Below are 19,183 nucleotides of genomic sequence, written 5' to 3'. Positions count from 1 at the left end.
TCTGTACATTAGAATTCATAATTTCTACATAAGGAGAAAAAAGACAACAGTGAACCAGAGCATAATACAAACGCGAAGCACTGCCGGAGCCCCAGGCCTTGCATAGTTGCCAGCATATCTACTGTAGTTGGTTACAAGTTCTGCCCGACCTTCTTCCTATTAAGCCATACACTGTGCAAAAATCTGCTCTGAAAGAACACATCAATTAATTCAGAAAAGTCAGCCTGAGTTATCTGCTGTGCCTCCAGGTATGACTATAGGCGCAAAATGTGTACATAGGGGTCAGATCCATTTTATATGTGCAGTTTGATTAGCTGTGCAGAAGAAACGAACATAAGGCACTGTTTTCCATACTTCATTATCACACGTAGTGCAAATTGTGTTTATTGTGCTCCATTTGTCCAATTAGTAATGTAGTTCTTTATTTTAGAGTGCCATGGAGGGATATAAGAACTACAATTCTTTCTCTTTTTGTGATAATGCAATCTGAAAATACTTCAAAGGCAGGAGCAGGTTTACATTTTAGGAACTTGTCACTTAAGGTGCCCTTGTGCAGTTTTGGGTTATGTAAATATGTCATATAATCCCAATATGGCCTCCTTAATATAACCTTTGACACCATTTGCAACAACTGGGTTGTATCCCAAAGAGTCAACATGCCCCAAATTGCAAACCATTTTTATTGTGCGTAACCCATCGTAGGGAGTATGATCCCTTTAACCCCAGTAGTCCTTCCAAACCTTTCCTATAAATGCGAAGCTCTGAAGTTGCCCACAAACAGATTCAATAGATAAATGGCTGGAATGCTGCCACTTGGTCAACTTTGGTTAAGGCTAGTTCAAAATAAATGGGAAATAGAGGAGGTGCTCACTACCGCCGCCCGCCATGCGGTCACCGCTATTTGGCCGCTCCACGGTCAAAAGACCGCAGAGGCCATTCTGGCTTTCCCGCTGGGCCGGCGGGCGCCCGCCAAAGGAGCGCCCGCCAAAGGAGCGCCCGGCGGCCCAGCGGGAAAGGCCCTGCAACACAGAGGCCGGCTCCGAATGGAGCCGGCGGTGTTGCAGGGGTGCGACGGGTGCAGTTGCATCCGTCGCGATTTTCACTGTCTGCTATGCAGACAGTGAAAATCATGCTGGGGCCCCCAGGGGCCCCACGACACCTGTTCCCGCCATCCTGTTCCTGGTGGTCAAAACCGCCAGAAACAGGCTGGCGGGAAGGGGGTTGGAATCCCCATGGCGGCGCTGCTTGCAGCGCCGCCATGGAGGTTCAGCCCTGCCAGGGGTATTCCGGCGGGAAACCGCCGGATCCCCTTTTCTGACCGCGGCTTTACCGCCGCGGTCAGAATGGGCAATGAAGCACCGCCAGCCTGTTGGCGGTGCTTCCGTTGCCCGTGGCCCTGGCAGTTTAGGACTGCCAGGGTCAGAATGAGGGCCTAAGTAACAATCTAAGAAAAGAGTTTTCACCAATGGTCAGTGTAGTGGAATCTTCCGAGCCCCAAAGTTCTGTCTCGTATAGAACGGCTGATTGGGCCTTAGCCCTGTAGACTTCTAGGGCTGGGGACATTGTCTTGTGTACAAGGTACTTTGATGCTTTAGAACAGCTTCACTTCTATACGGTGCAATTACCTAACTTTTTGCAATGTGAGGGGCCCAAGAGGATCGACTATCCTATCCATCCTAATCCCCAAACAGCTAAATCTGTTACCTTGTTCCAAGTAAGACACGAGCAAGGTGTTGTCTGCAAAACATAAAGCAGGAACATAGGCATCATTAAGTTTTGGGACTACGTGACTACATTCCAACATGCTGTCTTTAAGAACTCCTAAGTAAAGGAAGAAATAGGTTGGTGCCAGGACGCACCGTGTCTAACTCCCCAAGTGACAGGCATGTGCTGTTAGCCCCACCATCCCTAATCCCTCATCTAACCTGTGAGTAACTGCCCTCATGAAGTCTAGTCAAAACGTGTACAACTGGCACTGGCACCCTGATCTTTCGTACATGTTCCTGGAGCTTTTTTCTGGGCACCAGGTCAAAAAAAGTTTTTAGGTCCTCGAATGCAATATACAGGGGGTCATTCAGTAACTTTGTATATTTCGAAGTTATCAGTTCAACTCGAAAGGGCTGGTCAATAGTGCTAATTTTAGGCCTAAAGCCCACTTGAATGTCCGGGAAGACATCTGCTTCCTCCATCAACCCTTGAAGGGCTAATAGCAATAATCGACAGAAAATTGTTTGAGAATTGCCCAAAAGGCTAACTGGTCTATAGATAACAGGGGGGTTCCTGTCCAACTTCTTATAGATGGGAATAATTATTGCCCCCTTCCAATATTCACGCATGGGATCTCCTGCAGCTATAGTGTTGGCCAGTAATTGAAAATAAGGCCTCCAAAACATTGGTTCAGGCCTAAAAATGTCCCTGGGTACCCCATCGGGTCCTGGGACCTTTGCTGGTTTCCAAAACTCGATTGCTTTTTGTGTGTCTTGAAGTGAGATCTCAATGGGGGGGAGGCAAGTGGAAACCACTACAGATAGGATTTGGATAATCAATTGTTCTTGTTCTGTCAGTTGTGTCTGGAAAATACAGCGATGCAAAATGGCTAACCCATTGCCCTGGATGTACAAAGTGTTCTGTCGGCTGAAACTCTCAACAACTGCCATGGGCATTTATATGCCCAATCCTAGTAGTGACTTTCATTCTGGAAGTTTCTAGGAGCTCAGTCCAGTTATGGTCAGCCCATACTTTTTTGCAGTGGTCCAACCATAACTTTCTAATCATTTGTATTAATTGTAGATCTTTAAATCTGATCAATTTGATTAGTTCTGTTTTCTCTTTCCTACACTCATTGGAGTTCCAGAGTGTTATTTTTAATGTTAGTTTGTACACTGCATGAAGTGAAATGAAGTGAAAGAAAGCATTCCTTTAAGGCGGTAAAAAAAGAATAGTGAATTTGGGTTATCAAATTAGTTTTGGGATGTGAATGGATATATAGGCCCTCATTCCAACCCTGGCGGTCGGTGTTAAAGCGACGGTAACACCGCCAACAGGACGGCGGTAAAACAAACGGAATCATGACCACGGCGGAAACCCCCAACACAGACAGCCACTTTAACACTCCGACCGCCACGGCAGTAGCAACAAACACTGTGGCGGTAACCGCCAACAGACAGGCGGAAGACAATATACCGCCCACTCCATTACAACCCTGCCCATCCGCCAGCTTTTCCGGGGCGGTACCAACACCATAAAAAGCACGGCAGAAACAGTACTCTTAAGGGAAACCACTCACCTCTCGACACGCAAGGAAGAACCAGGACGCCATGGAGCCTGAGCTGCAGGTCTTCCCCATGCTGGTGTATCTGCTCATATTCACAGTCTCTCCAGTGGGTGGTTTGCCTACTGCTTGGTCCTGGGGACTGCAAGGCCACAGTCTCTCTAGTGGGTGATTTGCCCACTGCTTGCTCCTTGGGAGTGCAAAGCCACAGTCTCTCTAGTGGGTGGTTTGGCCACTGCTTGGTCCTGGGGACTGCAAGGCCACAGTCACTCAAGTGGGTTGTTTGCCCACTGCTTGGTCCTGGGGAGTGCAAAGCCACAGTCTTTCTAGTGGGTGGTTTGCCCACTGCTTGGTCCTGGGGAGTGCAAAGCCACAGTCTCTCAAGTGGGTGGCTTGCCCATTGCTTGCTCCTGGGGGGTGCAAAGCCACAGTCTCTCAAGTGGATGCCTTCTTCCACTGGTTCTGGAGGGGGCTTTGTGCCCGGTGTGCTTCATCCTGCCAAGGATAGGGTGAGTGGATGCCTTCTTCCACTGGTTCTGGAGGGGGTTTTGTGCCCAGTGTGCTTCATCCTGCCAAGGATAAGGTGAGTGGATGTCTTTTTCCACTGGTTCTGAAGGTGGCTTTGTGCCTAGTGTGCTTCATCCTGACAAGGATAGGGTGCCTTCTTCCACTGGTTCTGGAGGGGGCTTTGTGCCCTCTGATGCAGATCTTGGGGAGTGCAAGGTCACAGTCACTCACCTGGGTGTCAGACCCACACAATTTTCTGGGGCAGGATGCATGACACTCCATGGAGGCAGGACTACAGTCCATCCGCCAGCAGGGACAGCTGTACAGTGGTGGCAGTGCCGGTGCTGGTGTCGGTGCTGCCAGTGGTGGGGGGATGCTCCAGCCCTTCCACGGCAGCTTTGGACGGCTGCCCAGTGGGGCTGCTGCTGCTGGCAGTGGTGCTACGTAAGGCGGTGCAGGTGGCTGTGCAGGTGGCGGTGCTGGCGGTTGTGCTGGTAGTCACCAGGCCTTCACCTGCAGCCTCGGACGGCTGGAGTGCCCTGGCTGGTGTTCTGTGCCCCTTCCTGCCCTTGGCAGATGGTGGTGCCTCCTTGGATCTGCCAGCTGGAGTCTTGACTTGGCCTTGCTGCCTGGGTGGCTCCTTCTCCTTGCTGCATGTTATCCCCTTCTTGCCCTTGCCAGGTGGCAGAATCTTCTTGGCCTTGGCAGGTGTTGGTGGCACACTGGCTGGGCTGACGGGTGCCTCCTTAGAGCCTCTCACAGCTGCAGAAACCACAGCAGATGCGGAATTGGGGGTTGAGGTGCTGGACTGGGTTCTGGCCACTCTGGCCTGAGGTGAGGGACGGGGGGAGGGAAGAGGTCAATGTTGGCTAGGAAAAGCTTCTTAGGGACATTGGGGCGGGAAGAGGGTGAAGGTTTGGGAGTGGAGGAAGAGGGAGTGGTTGTACGAGGTGTCAGTCTGCTGTGTTTGGGTGCAGGTGCATGAGCTGAATGCTGTTGTGAGGTGGATGGCTGTTGGGTGGGTGTGTGCTTGCGTTTGTGTACTTTGGGAGGAGGGGTCACAGACACAGTGGGAGAGGACACAGGGGACGTGTGCATGGGTGTGGGGGTGGTGACTGCCAGTGAGGGGCATGTGGTGATAGGCATGCTGGTGATGGAGGTAGTGGATGAGGATGTAGTGCATGCAGGTGTGAGTGGAGACGCAACTGGGAGGGAGGTGGACGAGGAGGGGGACACAGTGGAGGCAGTGGATGTTGGTGTGTCTGAATGGGGATGGTGCTTGTGTGAGTGGCTGTGAGATGAAGTGTGGTGCTTGTGTTTGCCTGAGCCACTTCTGTGTGTTGAATTGGGTGAATGCTGGTCTGAAGGTGTGCTTGGGATAGGTTGGGGTTGATGGGATTGGGACTGGGTAGAGGAAGTTGGAGGCTGGAGACAGGGACAATGGCTGCCACCAGTGCCGAGTCCACAGAAAGAAATGCTCTCTGTTGGGCCGACACGCCAGAGTGAGTGCCCTCCAGGTATTTATTCAGGCACAATTGTTTAGACAGTAGTTGTTCAGTACTTAGTTGTAGAGACTTTTTAGTTGTTTAGCAGTAGTGTGTCAGGCAAGTAGTGGTTTATACCTAATTGTTCAGGATGTTTCCCGCATGGGCTGGAGGCTGTTGTGAGTGAGGTGGATGGCTGTTGAGTGGGTGTGTGCTTGCATTTGTGCACTTTGAGAGGAGGGCTTACAGACACACTGGGAGAGGGCACAGGGGACGTGTGAATGGTTGTGGGGGTGGTGATTGCTTGTGAGCAGTGTGTTGTGATGGGCATGCTGGTGATGGAGGCAGTGGCTGGTAATGTAGTGCATGCAGGTGTGAGTGGAGACAATACTGGGAGGGAGGTGGAGGAGGACGAGGAGGGGGACACAGTGGAGGCAGTGAATGTTGGTATGTGTGCATGGGTATGGTGCTTTTGTGAGTGCCTGTGTGATAATGTGTGGTGCTTATGTTTTCCTGAGCCACTTTTGTGTGTTGATGTGTGTGCATGCTGGTCTGAAGGTATGCTTGGGATAGGCTGAGGTAGAGGGGATTGGGTCTGGGTAGTGGAAGTTGGAGGGGAGAGGCTGGACACAGGGACAATGGCTGCCATCAGTGCTGAGGCCTGAGCCTGAAATGCTCTCTGTTGGGCCGCCAAGCCAGAATGAATGCCCTTCAGGTATGCATTTGTTTGCTGCTAATGCCTCTCGACACCCTGGATGACATTCAGAATGGTTGACTGCCCAACAGTGAGGGATCTCAGGAGGTCAATAGCCTCCTCATTGAGGGCAGCAGGGCTGACTGGGGCAGGGCCTGAGGTGCCTGAGGCGAAGGAGATGCCCACCCTCCTGGGTGAGTGGGCACGGGAAACACACTGAGTGGCTGCTGGGAGGGCGGTGCTGGTACGGGGATGGCGGCTGTACCTGTTGTTGGGGTGGACACAGGGGTGTCCGCCACCACCAGGGAGCTTCCATCAGAGGAGGAGTTGCTATCTGTAGTTTCCTCTCCTGTATCCGTCGTGGTGCTCCCCTCGCCCTCCATCCCACTGGTGGCCTCAATTTTGGTGGATTTGGCATCCAGTCCCATGTGGGATGCAGCTCCCTCCGTCGCCGGTGCCTCTGCTCCTCCGCCAGATGATGCTAATGCACACAAGGACAGGGTGACAAAACAAAAAGTGGGGGGGGAGACAGAGGATACCCTTGGTCAAAGCCAGCAACAACACTACAGTTGGCATACAGAACACACAGGGATCAGCCCTATGCACTAGGTCATGCACTACAAGTTACAAAGCTAGTCACCAGCCCAAGGGGTACAATGCCTAATGCCATTAGCTGCACACCTGAAACCAGCAGGACCCTGCCCAGTAGTAGATGCCCACTAACACTATTGGGGTTGGAGTGTTTCAGATCCTGACCAACAAGGGACCTACCCTGACATTTCGCCCTGGCCTATGGGCACCCACAGTCCACATCCCCAGCCAGGTACAACCTTCACGCGTGCAAAGTCATGCTTTAGAATCTGTACTCACCCCCTTGTGGCTGCTGTGATGCCCCAAGCGCCCATCCAACTGCGGATAGTCCACCGCCAGGATGCGGAAAATCAGGGGGGTCAGGGTACGATGGGCACCCCTTCCTCGTTGGAAAGCCAGCCCCAGATGGGCCTCCACCATTTTCCTTGCCCAGCGACACAGGTCCTCCCACCGTTTGCGGTAGTGGGTGCTCCGCCTGTCAAATGGCACGCCAATTACACTTTTTCTAATGGGTGCTGACCTGCAGGAAAGATACAGCAGAAAAGGGATTAGTCATAACGTCCGGACTGTCATACTCATGGCCCACCATATCCCTCCCATCCCCTTACGCACATACATTGACCACCATGCATGCAGCACTCTGGCCAGGACCCCTCAGCCCTCCCACATGAGACTTACACACACAGCACTCCATGGCCCAAGCATCATTCTCATAGTGTACTCACCTGTTTGTCTGGAGGACCATAGAGTAAAGTGTACTGGGGTAGGACGCCCATCCACCAGTCTCTCCAACTCCTCCAAAGTGAAGGCGGGGGCCCTTTCCCCAGACACTTGAGCCATTGTCGACACAGGTCACAGCAGTACTTGCAGTGTAGCTCCTCTCCTGTGGAAGGTCAGGTAGCAAGTGAGTGAACAGATAGAAAATGGTGGTCACATCCGTGGCTGTGCGTACTGTCACTGCCGGCGTACATCGCCATTGGCTCCAGGAACCCATAGGGCCCAATGATAACCAATGCGAAGTTGCGCGGCGGTCGTCGATCGTCGATCGCCCACCGCTACGGCGCACAACGCCAGCAAAATTACCTCATTTCCACTTGCCTCTCCTCAGAGGTCAGGCAGCTGCCATTTCAGGGGGGCACAGGCCATGGCATCTAGCTGCGTCACAGCAGACATTGGCACATCAACTGACTCTCTAATTCACATACTGTTTCTGTAAAGGAAGAAATGCATTTTTATTACAACATATGTGTGAATATGACCCTCTGCTCACCGTTTTTCTCCCTAAACTTCAACCGCTGAGGATGAATAGGAGATGGAGACATCCCCCCTGGTGGACCTGGCGACATTTGGAGGATTTGGACACAGTGAAGGCTGACTTTTACGCCGTGGGACATATCCCCAACATCATTGGTACCATTGATGGTACACATATAGCATTTGTACCCCCCTCCCCCGGAGGACTGAACAAGTATTCAGGAATAGGAAAAGCTTTCACTCTCTGAATGTACAGATGGCATGTTTGGCGGACCAGTACATCTCCCTTGTGAATGCCAAGTATCCTGACTCTGTGCATGATGCCTTTATCTTGAGAAATAACAGCATTCCAAATGTGATGCAACTCCAGAGGCACCGGCTGTTGCTAATAGGTGAGTCCATGGTCCCCACCCAGTTGATGTAGGTATATGGGTATAAGGTTGTCCCTAAGGGTGAGTGTCTGTCTAACTAGTATCCCTTGAATATTTGCAGGTGACTCTGGTTACCCCAACCTCTCATGGCTACTGACCCCAGTGAGGAATGCCAGAACAAGGGCAGAGGAACGTTGCAATGAGGCACATGGGTGAACAAGGAGGATAATTGAACGAACCTTTGGCCTCCTGAAGGCCAGATTCTGGTGCCTCCATCTGACAGGTGGATCCCTGTACTACTCACCAAAGAAGGTGTGCCAGATCATCATTGCATGTTGCATGTTCCACAACCTGGCCTTGAGATGCCGGGTGACTTTTCTGCAGGAAGGTGAGCCTGGGAGAGGTCTGGTGGCAGTGGTGCAGCCTGTGGACAGTGAAGAAGAGGAGGCAGAGGAAGAAGATGTGGACAACAGATGTTCACTCATTCAACAGTACTTCCAGTGGCACACATGTAAGACACTGTAACTTCACTTTCCATTGCAGTTTTGTGTTTGACACTGTACATGGCAGCCTGATTTTCCATATTCTATGGGCACTTACTGTACCTTTTGGCATCTGTATTTTCAGATATCTGTGCCCCACCCTATCTCCTGGTGTGTTTTCTGCTGCCCACTACAGGTCATACCCATGTATACATGACTGTACAGTTGAATTGCGATGTTTACAGTTGTTAAACGAATACATATTCGAATCAATTGACAGACTCCATACTTGTATTTGTTCCAAGGGTGTTTATTTATGTGCTAATAAGTGGAGGAGGTATTGCAATGGGCTGAGTTGCTGATGGAGTAAGGTCCAGGGTAGAGTCCAGTCTATTGGTATCACAGGTGCATTGTCCAATGGGCCATAGGAAGGGGAGCAATAGCAGTTCAAGGTGGACAGGGTTACAGAGTGGGACAGAAGGGTGACAATCAGGAGAGTCTTATTTCCTGGCGGGGGTCTTGGCAATGTTCTCTGGATTCTGCATGGATCACAGGGACCGTTTGCATGGTGGTTCTCCTTCTGCAGGGGGTGGGGTGCTGGTGGCCTGTTGTTTCTGTGGTGGGGCCTCTTGTCCACTAGAGCCGGCGGAGGTGGAGGGTTGTTCTTCAGTTTGGCTAATGTCAGGGGCCCGTTGGTGTGTCATTGCCTCCCTCATGGTGTTGGCCATGTCTGCCAGCACCCGTGCAATGGTGACCAGAATAGTTTGGATGTCTTTAAGGTCCTCCCTGATCCCCAGGTACTGTCCCTCCTGCAGCAGCTGGGTCTCCTGCAACTTGTACATTATCTGGTCCATGGTCTGCTGGAAATGGTGGTATGCTCCCAGGATCCCTGCAATTGCCTCCTGGAGAGTGGGTTCCCATGGCCTGTCCTCCCCCTGTAGCACAGAAGTCCTCCCAGCTTCCCTGTTGTTCTGTGCCTCTGTCCCCTGAACTGTGTGCCTACTGCCACTGACCCCAGGTCTCTGATTGTCTTGGGTTTGTGGGGTTGCCTGGGGGCCCTGTAGTGGTGGACAAACTGCTGATTGACGTGTCCTGGGGACAGAGGTATGGGCCCGCTGGGTGGATGCTGCGCCGGTGTTTCCTGAGGTGGGAGGCTCTTTGGAGGGTTGGGACTGTGGCAGGGTAACCGGCTGTCCACAAATCCCTGATGGGCCAGGTAGGTCATCTTGATCCAGGCGTGCAGAGCTGCTCTCATCACTGTGGGCGTCTTCTGTGGGGGGGCTGGATGTTTGTGGCTCCTCCTCTCCGGTGACGTTGAATGGGGGTCCTGTGGGAATGAAATGCACTGTTATTGTATCTGCGTGTGCGATATTGTGCATGGGTATGTTTTCCTCTATGGTTGTTATTACCAAGGCAGCTTTGGCTTGTGTGAGTTGTGATTCGGTTGGCTAAGTGATTGTCACTAGTGTGTATGCAGTGGTGATGGTTGTCCATGCAGGTCTGTGATGGGTGTCCATGCATTGTTGTTGCATGCAGGACTTTGTATTGGGATGGGTGGGTTGTGATAGTGGGGTATATTTGAGGTGGTGGAGTAATGAGGGTAAGAGTAGGGGTAGGAGTTTGTGATGGCATGCAGTTATGGTGGGGGATATAGTAGTAGAGATTTGACTTACCAGAGTCCAGTCCTCCTGCTACTCCTGCGAGGCCCTCAGGATGCATGTTCGCCAAGACTTGCTCCTCCCATGTTGTTAGTTGTGGGGGAGGAGGTGGGGGTCTACCGCCAGTCCTCTGTACGGCTACCTGGTGTCTTGCAACCATAGAACGCACCTTCCCCCGTAGGTCGTTCCACCTCTTGCTGATGTCATCCCTTGTTCTTGGGTGCTGTCCCACAGCATTGACCCTGTCAATGACTCTCCGCCATAGCTCTATCTTATTTGCAATGGACGTCTGCTGCACCTGTGATCCAAATAGCTGTGGCTCTGCCCGGATAATTTCCTCCACCATGACCCTTAGCTCCTCCTCTGAAAACCTGTGGTGTCTTTGTGGTGCCATTGGTGTAGTGTGGGTGGTATGTGTGAGCGTGTGTGGGGTGATGTGTTGGTGTGTGTGCTGTGAGGTGCGTTGATGGTATATGGGTGATGGTGTTATGTGCCTCAGATTAAGTGGGTGCGCATGGCTTGTCTCTCTCTCAGTTGGCAATATATTTTTTTCGTCGTAAAGTGTTGTGGGTAATGTGGGTGTGTGTTTTGTATTGGATTCGGTGTGTGGGTGTGGTGTGTATAGTTTGAATTGTCCAGTGTGGTGTAGTTTTTTTAGTGAGTGTGTATTTTGAGCTGGGCGGTGTGTACTGCCAGTGGTTTACTGCAGTCAAATGACTGCTGCGGTGATTTGTGGGTCATGATGCTGTGGGCGTATTTCTGTTGGCATAACAGTGTGGCTTTTGGGACCGTCAGTTTATCACTGACCTTTGGTCTAGCAGACTTGTGTGGGTGTCTGTATAGTGGTGGATTTCTCTGTGTGGGTCATAATACCTGTAATGGTATACCGCCGCGGTCACGGTATGTTGGCCGCTGTCAGCAAGGCAGTCAGCGGCATTTACCGCCAGGGTTGTAATGAGGGCCATAGTGCTAAGGCTGCATAGAATCGGTCATACATTTCTGCATGATGTAATTTTTTGGAGATGATAATGTATCATTTCGTAGTTCTCCAGGAATCATCAATAATGGTTTTCATTGTGATCTCATGTTCCCGAAAGCCAATATCCTTAGAGCAGAGATCCTCCATTGTGATGCTAAGGCATTATGATCTCTATCATGCCTATCCATTTTGATGAAGTCTACCAACCAGTACCAACTCATACCATGTTATGGCATCTAACAGTATGTAATCTAACCAATGGTCATATGAGCCCCTCTTAAAGATTTGCTTCTTATTCCTGTCGAACTTAGATCATCGATTACCTGCCCTTAACCCATGTTCTAGACATATGGAAAATAATTGAGAAGGGTCCAATGGTTCCACTTCAAGGGAAGGAATTCCCAGCACCTTATCCTTTTCTTGTATGATCGGATATAAGCCTTTTATTTGCTCAAAAGCATGGGATGTCCCGCTAATGTTCTTAAATGGTCAGCGAACAGGGCCAGTATGGTCGACTCTTTAATTTTAGATGCAGTGCGATTATAAACATTCTAGACATTTTGGGGGTCATTATGACCCCGGTGGTCGGTGTTAATGTGGCGGTAGTACCACCAACAGGCTGGTGGTACAAGCCGCCACATTATGAAATTGGCAGGTTGGCTGAAGCCAACCTGCCAATATACCACACCGACCACCATGGCGGTAGCAGCCGCCGTGCCAGAGAGAACAATCTCCAGCCTGGCGGGTGCTAATGTACCACCGGTGGCATTTTGACCGTGCCTACCGCCATGGATTCCGTGGCGTTCGTAACGCCACGAAAACAATGGCAGTAGGCCCTACCAGTGACAGGGAATTCCTTCTCTGACACTGGTAGGAGGCCCACTCACCCCACCTAACACTCCCCAGATGTCCCCAACCCCCCTCCATCGATGTTCCCCCCTCCAATCCCCCACCCCGCCATACAAACACATTCACAGACATGCACCACACATTCACACACTCACTCACACAGGCATAGACGCACGCACACGGTAGGCGACATTTACCGCCAATCTCAAAATGTTGGCCTAAATGATTGTCCATTCATACATGCATGCATCCATTCATTCACGCACACATCCGTACACACATTCAGACTGACACTTAGACACACATTCACATTTCCATTCATACATGCATTCTCACACATGCACACACACACACAAACAACACTACACACACATTCGCATTCATTCACACACTCACACATTCATGCACACACACACAACAGCCCCCACCCCCTCCCCTGTTGGAAACCCAACTTGCCTGCATCCAAGATGTCTTCCAGCAGGGTACGGGACGGGGCGCTGCGCCTGCCAGCAAAACACCGCCAGAACGTATTATTTTTCATAATGCGGCTGGTGGCGGTCAACTGGTGTGGAACTGCTGGTGGTAGCAGCACCACCTTAACACCATCCGCCAGTATGGCCACAGCCAGATTTCTGCACTTCTTGTGGCAGAAATCCTGCTGTGGTCATGATTGGCGGACGGATGGCAACCGCAGCAACTGTCTTTTTGTGGCCGTCACCGTGGCGGTAGGCGGCATTTACCGCCAATCTCAAAATGTGGGCCTAAATGATTGTCCAGTGACATATCTTAATTTCAAACTGAAGATATCAGAGGAAGCAAAATGCAAATTTATCACTCTATAATTGCCAGAGACTTGAGTCCATGTGACCTTGTCTTTAGGGCCCTCTCTGATTTGCTGGTATAGCTGGAATAGCTGGAATGTGAAACGGAAAATGTACTAATTTATGGGGCGTGTCATCAGCCAGGTGTCTTGCATAAGACACATCTGATATTGTTCAATAAAAGTATGCAACTCAAGCTCCAAAAATTTAAAGGAGAGTCCTGCGACATTCCAGGATTTGAGTTGAAGTTCACAACCTGCATTTTTAGATTAACATAAACCTAGGGACAATCCCTCACTCAAGGATCCAAATCTAAGTTACTTGCCATTTGTTGGAGAGGGGCAATTCTAATTTGAGTCCCAGTGTATGAGCCACAGGGAGTATGACTTCTAGTAGATGTCAGTGGCCCTGACTAAATAACCAGGCATTGAGCTTAAAGTGTATACCATTGTGTAAGAAATTGGATTGTTGGTTGAATGAGGTATGAGCTCTGATCAAGCAGCCACCACAATCCTTGTCTGGGTGAGGCAGAGGCCCACACAAAACCTGTGCTCAATCCCCTAGTAGTTTGGCATCAGGCAGTCAGGCTTAGCTTAGAGGCAATGTGTAAAGTTTTTGTGTAACGCTTTAAACAGAAATAAAGTGAAAACACCACTCAAACAGGATCCCACACCAGATTAGAAAAATAGAGTGACTTTTAATGAATAAAACAAGAGCTGAAGATTCCTGATGGGTGTGCCTCTTTTATTCAGTCAATTACTAGGGTTAAAGGCATTGAGTTTAAAGTATATACCATAGCCAGATTGAAATTTGGCTCCTAAATCAAGGTCAATTAGCCCCTCAGCTATCCGTGAGTCCTTCATTCTTAGGTCAATGAAATCTGAAGGGCCATTGGAGCAATGTCTAATATCCAATCCGAGAATAGAATAAAAATGTATGAAGTGCTTCATCCAATGTATGATTTTGTTTTATAATAATTCCTAGTTCTCTCATGATCCTAATGCTAGTCATGTAATATTAATCATACACAACTGAGTTTAATGTTTACCAGGAAGGTTTGTGATAGGGGAGTCTCAATGAATACTTAGATGTGCCCTAACTTTGCCCCAATTGTGGTTAAAATGGCTAATTGGGGGCACTTGTCTTTGGGGAGCTCGGTTTTGGTGGTAGGCCAAGTTCTTAATTTTTTGGGATAAGTTAAAAGTTAATGCTAATCACCTTGGAGATGTTCTCAGCTCAACAGCTTTTGAAGCATGCCAACATACATCATCCAACTCCACCTCACCAGCGTTAAGTCTAATAGGGGTGACACTAATGTCTTTTGGGAATGCCCTTATATCAGCCAATTTACATTGAAGGTTAATGGACTTCACTGATTCTCCTGAGAAGTAGACCTAGATGATTAATTCTCAGCAATTTATTTTGGTCAGGGATGTAAAAAGTACACTTAAATAGTTGACTTCACCTGTGAGAGAGTTTATTAACTGCATCTGCTCTTTGTTTAAAAAAAGGGCTGATTTGGACTGGAAGTACTACTATTATGAATAGTGTCGAAGACAATAGCTTGATCAGTTGGAAAGTGAAGCTCCATGGGCTCTTCGATGTGTACAGCTTCAAATGTACAAAGGTCTTTTATGCGCAGAGTCAGCTCTAGGTTCTCGGGAAGGTCAGACTTCTGTTGAGGTAGGGTATTATTGTTCGTTTTGGCTGTGCCTGGTTGGTGATCATCATGGAATGTAAGATTTGAGGGGCTAGATATAAGAAAAGTGGCACTACCCTACCACGACCATGTGTGCTCTGTATTTAGCATCAGAATTTCTAACTCTATTGATGTACTGTTCAGGGTTGGCGCTAAAAGTTTGGCGCTAATCCTGAACAGTACATAGGGTCCCATTGAAAACAATGGCATGCCCCCTTTTAACGCCTGCTCTGAGCAGGCATTGAAAATGCCAAAAACAATTACACAAAGAAATCTTTTAGATTTCTTTGCTCCATTTTTCTGACCCCCTAACGGGGGGAACACCCCCTTAAATATTTTATGCCTGGCACAGGCGTACTGGGGTGCAAGGGGTTAAAAAATTGGCACAATGCATACATTATACCACTTTGTAAATCTGGTGTGGTGATTTTGTGCCTGTTGGGCCACATTTGTGTAAAAAAATGACTTTAATGTGGCGCAAGAAGGTGGTAGGGACTCTTAAAGATGCCCCTTAGAGTCATGAGTGGAGCATTTGACTTGTCAAACATTTGCAATTGGGTTTTAGGGCAGTCCCTTCTGCCTATCTCTGAGGGTGGTTTACCATGGAGTTTGCTGTCTTTTTTTAAAAATATGTGCCAATTTACGTCTACTCTCACCTCCGCTCCCTTATTTCCCTGTTTAAACAAGGTTTCTACCTCCTCTATGCGTTTATTAATGGCTTCCATGGGATAATTAGTAGCTGCAAGTGTATGCATTTTTTATTTTTGGAGAAGCTTTAAGGGCAATCAGTTTTCCTTTTGCCCATAATGAAATTATGAGATTAATTTGAGAAATCAATTAAGGTATTAGGCAGGATACTAGAAATTACTGCACTACTCACTATTACAAGACGATATGCACTACAAATTAATCTGCAGTTATTCTGAGCACAACACAGCTAAATATGATAATAATATTAACAGTATGTGTAACATCCCCTTGAATGTCTCAACAAAGACCAGGACAACTAGCAAACCAATTAGCACAATAATGCAAGTACAAATAACAGCCGTAGTATGTCCATGGATGCAACTGGAGAGAGTATCCTGCTGAATTGGAAATAAGACCTGAATGGGCCAACTATAATAAGTGTGTAGGGTCCAGGCCCAGCAATTAGCTTGGCTGCAATAGTAATCCAGTATAGGCCAAACGAGGTTTAAAACAGGCCAGCAAAAATAAACAATAAACCAATTAAACTGTTATGTTCCACCAACCAAAAGGGTCCAATTTAAAAAAGGTTTGTAACAATAACAAATGTACAGGTAAATGAGGCTTTACTGGAGGCAAGAAGTAAGGGGGAGGTGGTCCGGCCCAGCATCGTCCAACCATGAACAGGTGAAGACAGGTGTGGAAGAAGCATTTTATAGCATGATATGTTGGCCACACCTCCTATTGGCCTAAGAGTGTGGTCATTCATGGGGTTTAGAGTCCCCAGATGAAGAATTCTGTGTCCCACGTGCAAGAATGGAAGAAGTCACTTATAGCATGATGTTGGTGGTCACGCCTCCTCCTAGTCTCAGCGTGTGATGATTTTTCTTTTAGGTTTGACGCACGCCAAGATGATGGAACCATCAATTAAACATATTCTTTTTTATATTTTCAAAAAGAAAATCCCAAAGAGGGATAACATTTTTTAAAAATGACCCTCTTGCCACAGAAGATATTTATTATGACATGGGGGACATTAGAGAGTTTTCACTGCCCCCTACTGCCAGAGTTTTCCTGGTGGTGACAGTCACTGAACTCAAACTGACTTCTATCAGCCCATGTAAATTGGGTGGGGGGACATAGAGGCTAGATTCTGATGGCCCTTACTCAGTCAGGATGTCAGAGGAGTGTAAACATTGCAGAGATCAAGTACTCTCTACAGTGGTTCCATCTATAGTCTACAAGCATTTAAACAAGATTGGGCTGACTATAATCTTGGCACTAAGGATACTCTGTTGTCTTTGCAACAGAATATCTTTACCACCAATATATAAACCAAGCCCTTAATGTCTACCTCTAGCTGACAACATTGTCCCAGTAGTTGTCACTGAGAAGACAACTGTGTAAATGTTTAATGTACATTAACATATTCCCATACCCTCATTATCTGTTCTTAGATTTTTAAATTCTCTATATATGTCTTCCTCTTTAGTTGTAATGATATTATGTCCACATTAAGGCCCACCCATCACACAATATCACAGGACATCCCTCAAGCAATAATAGGTCTCTTAACCATCCATCAGTCAGATAAGTCTGTGACCCTTGCACACATTAGAACATTGCAATGTTGGCCGCTCCATTTAAAACAATGGAGTGCTCCGGGCTTCTATTGGCCAGTAGAAGCCTGGAGCTCCAACAGTCCAATGTTTTGTTCACTGCTGTTGCTGTGAACAAAGGCCTCATGGAGCACAAGTGGACTTCAATCCCCACAGACTCCATGAGTCCTTTGTTTTATTTATTGGAACATTCTACCCTCCAGTGGCACGATGTTCTAATAGCTTTATGTCCCTCTGTAGCTGGGCTATATTGGCATTAAAGTCCCGCTCCCTTGTTAAAGGCCTTTGGCTTGCACTTTTAACGCTGACGCATGTTTTTAAGGACAGGTATAGACCGCTACGGTGAGCTATAAGGCTATATTATAATGTATATCCATTTGTTCTTCATTAACTACCCTTCCCATTGCTAACAAATGAATGCCAACATTATCATTGTGAAAGGAATTTGCTATTTTACTCATTCTTATTCATCACCATTGACATACGTTGTCACACCTATCACAGTTGTCACCTACCACAATATCAGTATTTCAACATTTTTCATATTCTGTGCCTGCTACAACAAGGGGCACATATCAACAGCCACTTTCGCAGACTGTTGATCAGCAGCTGACTTCATGGATTCTGTCCATGCAGCAAATATGAGGCATTGTCAGCTAAGATGCTATCCTATCTCTTGTCCATTAGAAAATACCACACAACCATTGCAAATATACATGCCAATGTTATAAACAATATATCTTTGATGGCACATCATCTGTGCCTTTAAGTTAAGTACAGTTTTATATTGTAGTTGTACCTCCATCCTCTAAATGTCAAATTGTCATTTTCATTCCCTTAATGATATACTGATGATGATGTAGTTCCATCCAGGAGCAGAAGATGGGGTGTAATGCAGAGAGCAAATCCATGGCTCCTGCAAGCTGAAACCTCTGTGGCATCTATTAGTGCAGAAGAAGAAGAGATAGTTAACCCTACATAGAATAGCGCTACAAAGATCACCTCTCTGACAGCCATCAGTCTCCATCCTGAAGCATAATTCCAGATTGAAAGACTTCAGTCACCAGCAATAAGCCACTCTGGCTATTCATGACCCATCACCAAACAATACTCAGCCTGCATGTATCTCAGCAGCCTCCCCTGTTTCAACTTTCTGCCAAGTAAAACCCTTGTCTTCTTTCCATCTTCTCGTGTATAGGAAACACCAGGTGATGTATGCATCTCAACCTTCAGGCCAAATAAAACAAGCCAAATTCCATTCCTTAATTTATCAAGTATCAAAAGTCAGTCCTCAGGTTGCAGGATTTGTCCTTTGACTATTAATGCTTGTAAAATGGAACAAACCATGATTAATAAATTCAGACATGGGAAGTCTTCCCAAGGTTTTTGGAGAGATAGACTGAGGTCTTGCGGAACAAATAAAAAAACTCCATTACATTCTGAATTTGCTGTGGGAACACCTTCAGTTGTTGAGGAAGGAGAATGAAAGGGGCCATGCCATGGTAATGCAGCTCCATGAGGCTCTCTCCCAGATATATCCATCTCAAGCTGCAGAGACAGGTTAGGTCCCTCAGACATCTGGGAGACAAAAACTACCTGTGAGGCCACCCACTACACCAGCCCATTTGCTTCATGTGCACAACCTGACCCTTAACCACCATGGGCCCAGTAGTGAGTAACTGGGACTGCAGACGGTCCACTCCCTCCATAAACAACTACTACTACCACCTCATTTTGTCATCTGCTTTCTTTGTGAACTTATTTGTTGCCAGCAACCACTTCACCCATCCGTCATTGCCTCAGAGTGACAAAGCAAACCTATAACATTGTGTTCATTCATCCCAACACCAAATATGTATGTTAACAATTTTCCATAGTCACCAAATTCAGTTAACATTCATCTAATGTCCTGCAGAGATTTCAATATGTGCTGTTCACCCCTAGGTCACCACACACACATCAATTTACAAGCATACCCGCAGAGTTTTGACAGAGGTACAATAAATCCAAGTGATTTCAAACTAAAGGCTAATATAACTTTTGTTGTACAAAATAAAAAAGAAAATGGGACATGGGATTCAAAAATGTATTTTTAACTTTTGTGGCATATTGCCTTTGGAAAGGTGTGAAAATAGAGCCCGAGATGAGCGAAAGAAAGAACTCTGCTGAGAGAGAGGCTGTTCACAGAAAAAAACTTTGGGAAAATCAGGGGTCAAA

Source organism: Pleurodeles waltl, chromosome 4_2 (assembly GCF_031143425.1).
Source record: "Pleurodeles waltl isolate 20211129_DDA chromosome 4_2, aPleWal1.hap1.20221129, whole genome shotgun sequence".
In the NCBI taxonomy this organism is placed as follows: Eukaryota; Metazoa; Chordata; class Amphibia; order Caudata; family Salamandridae; genus Pleurodeles; species Pleurodeles waltl.
This window is presented reverse-complemented; position numbering follows the sequence as displayed.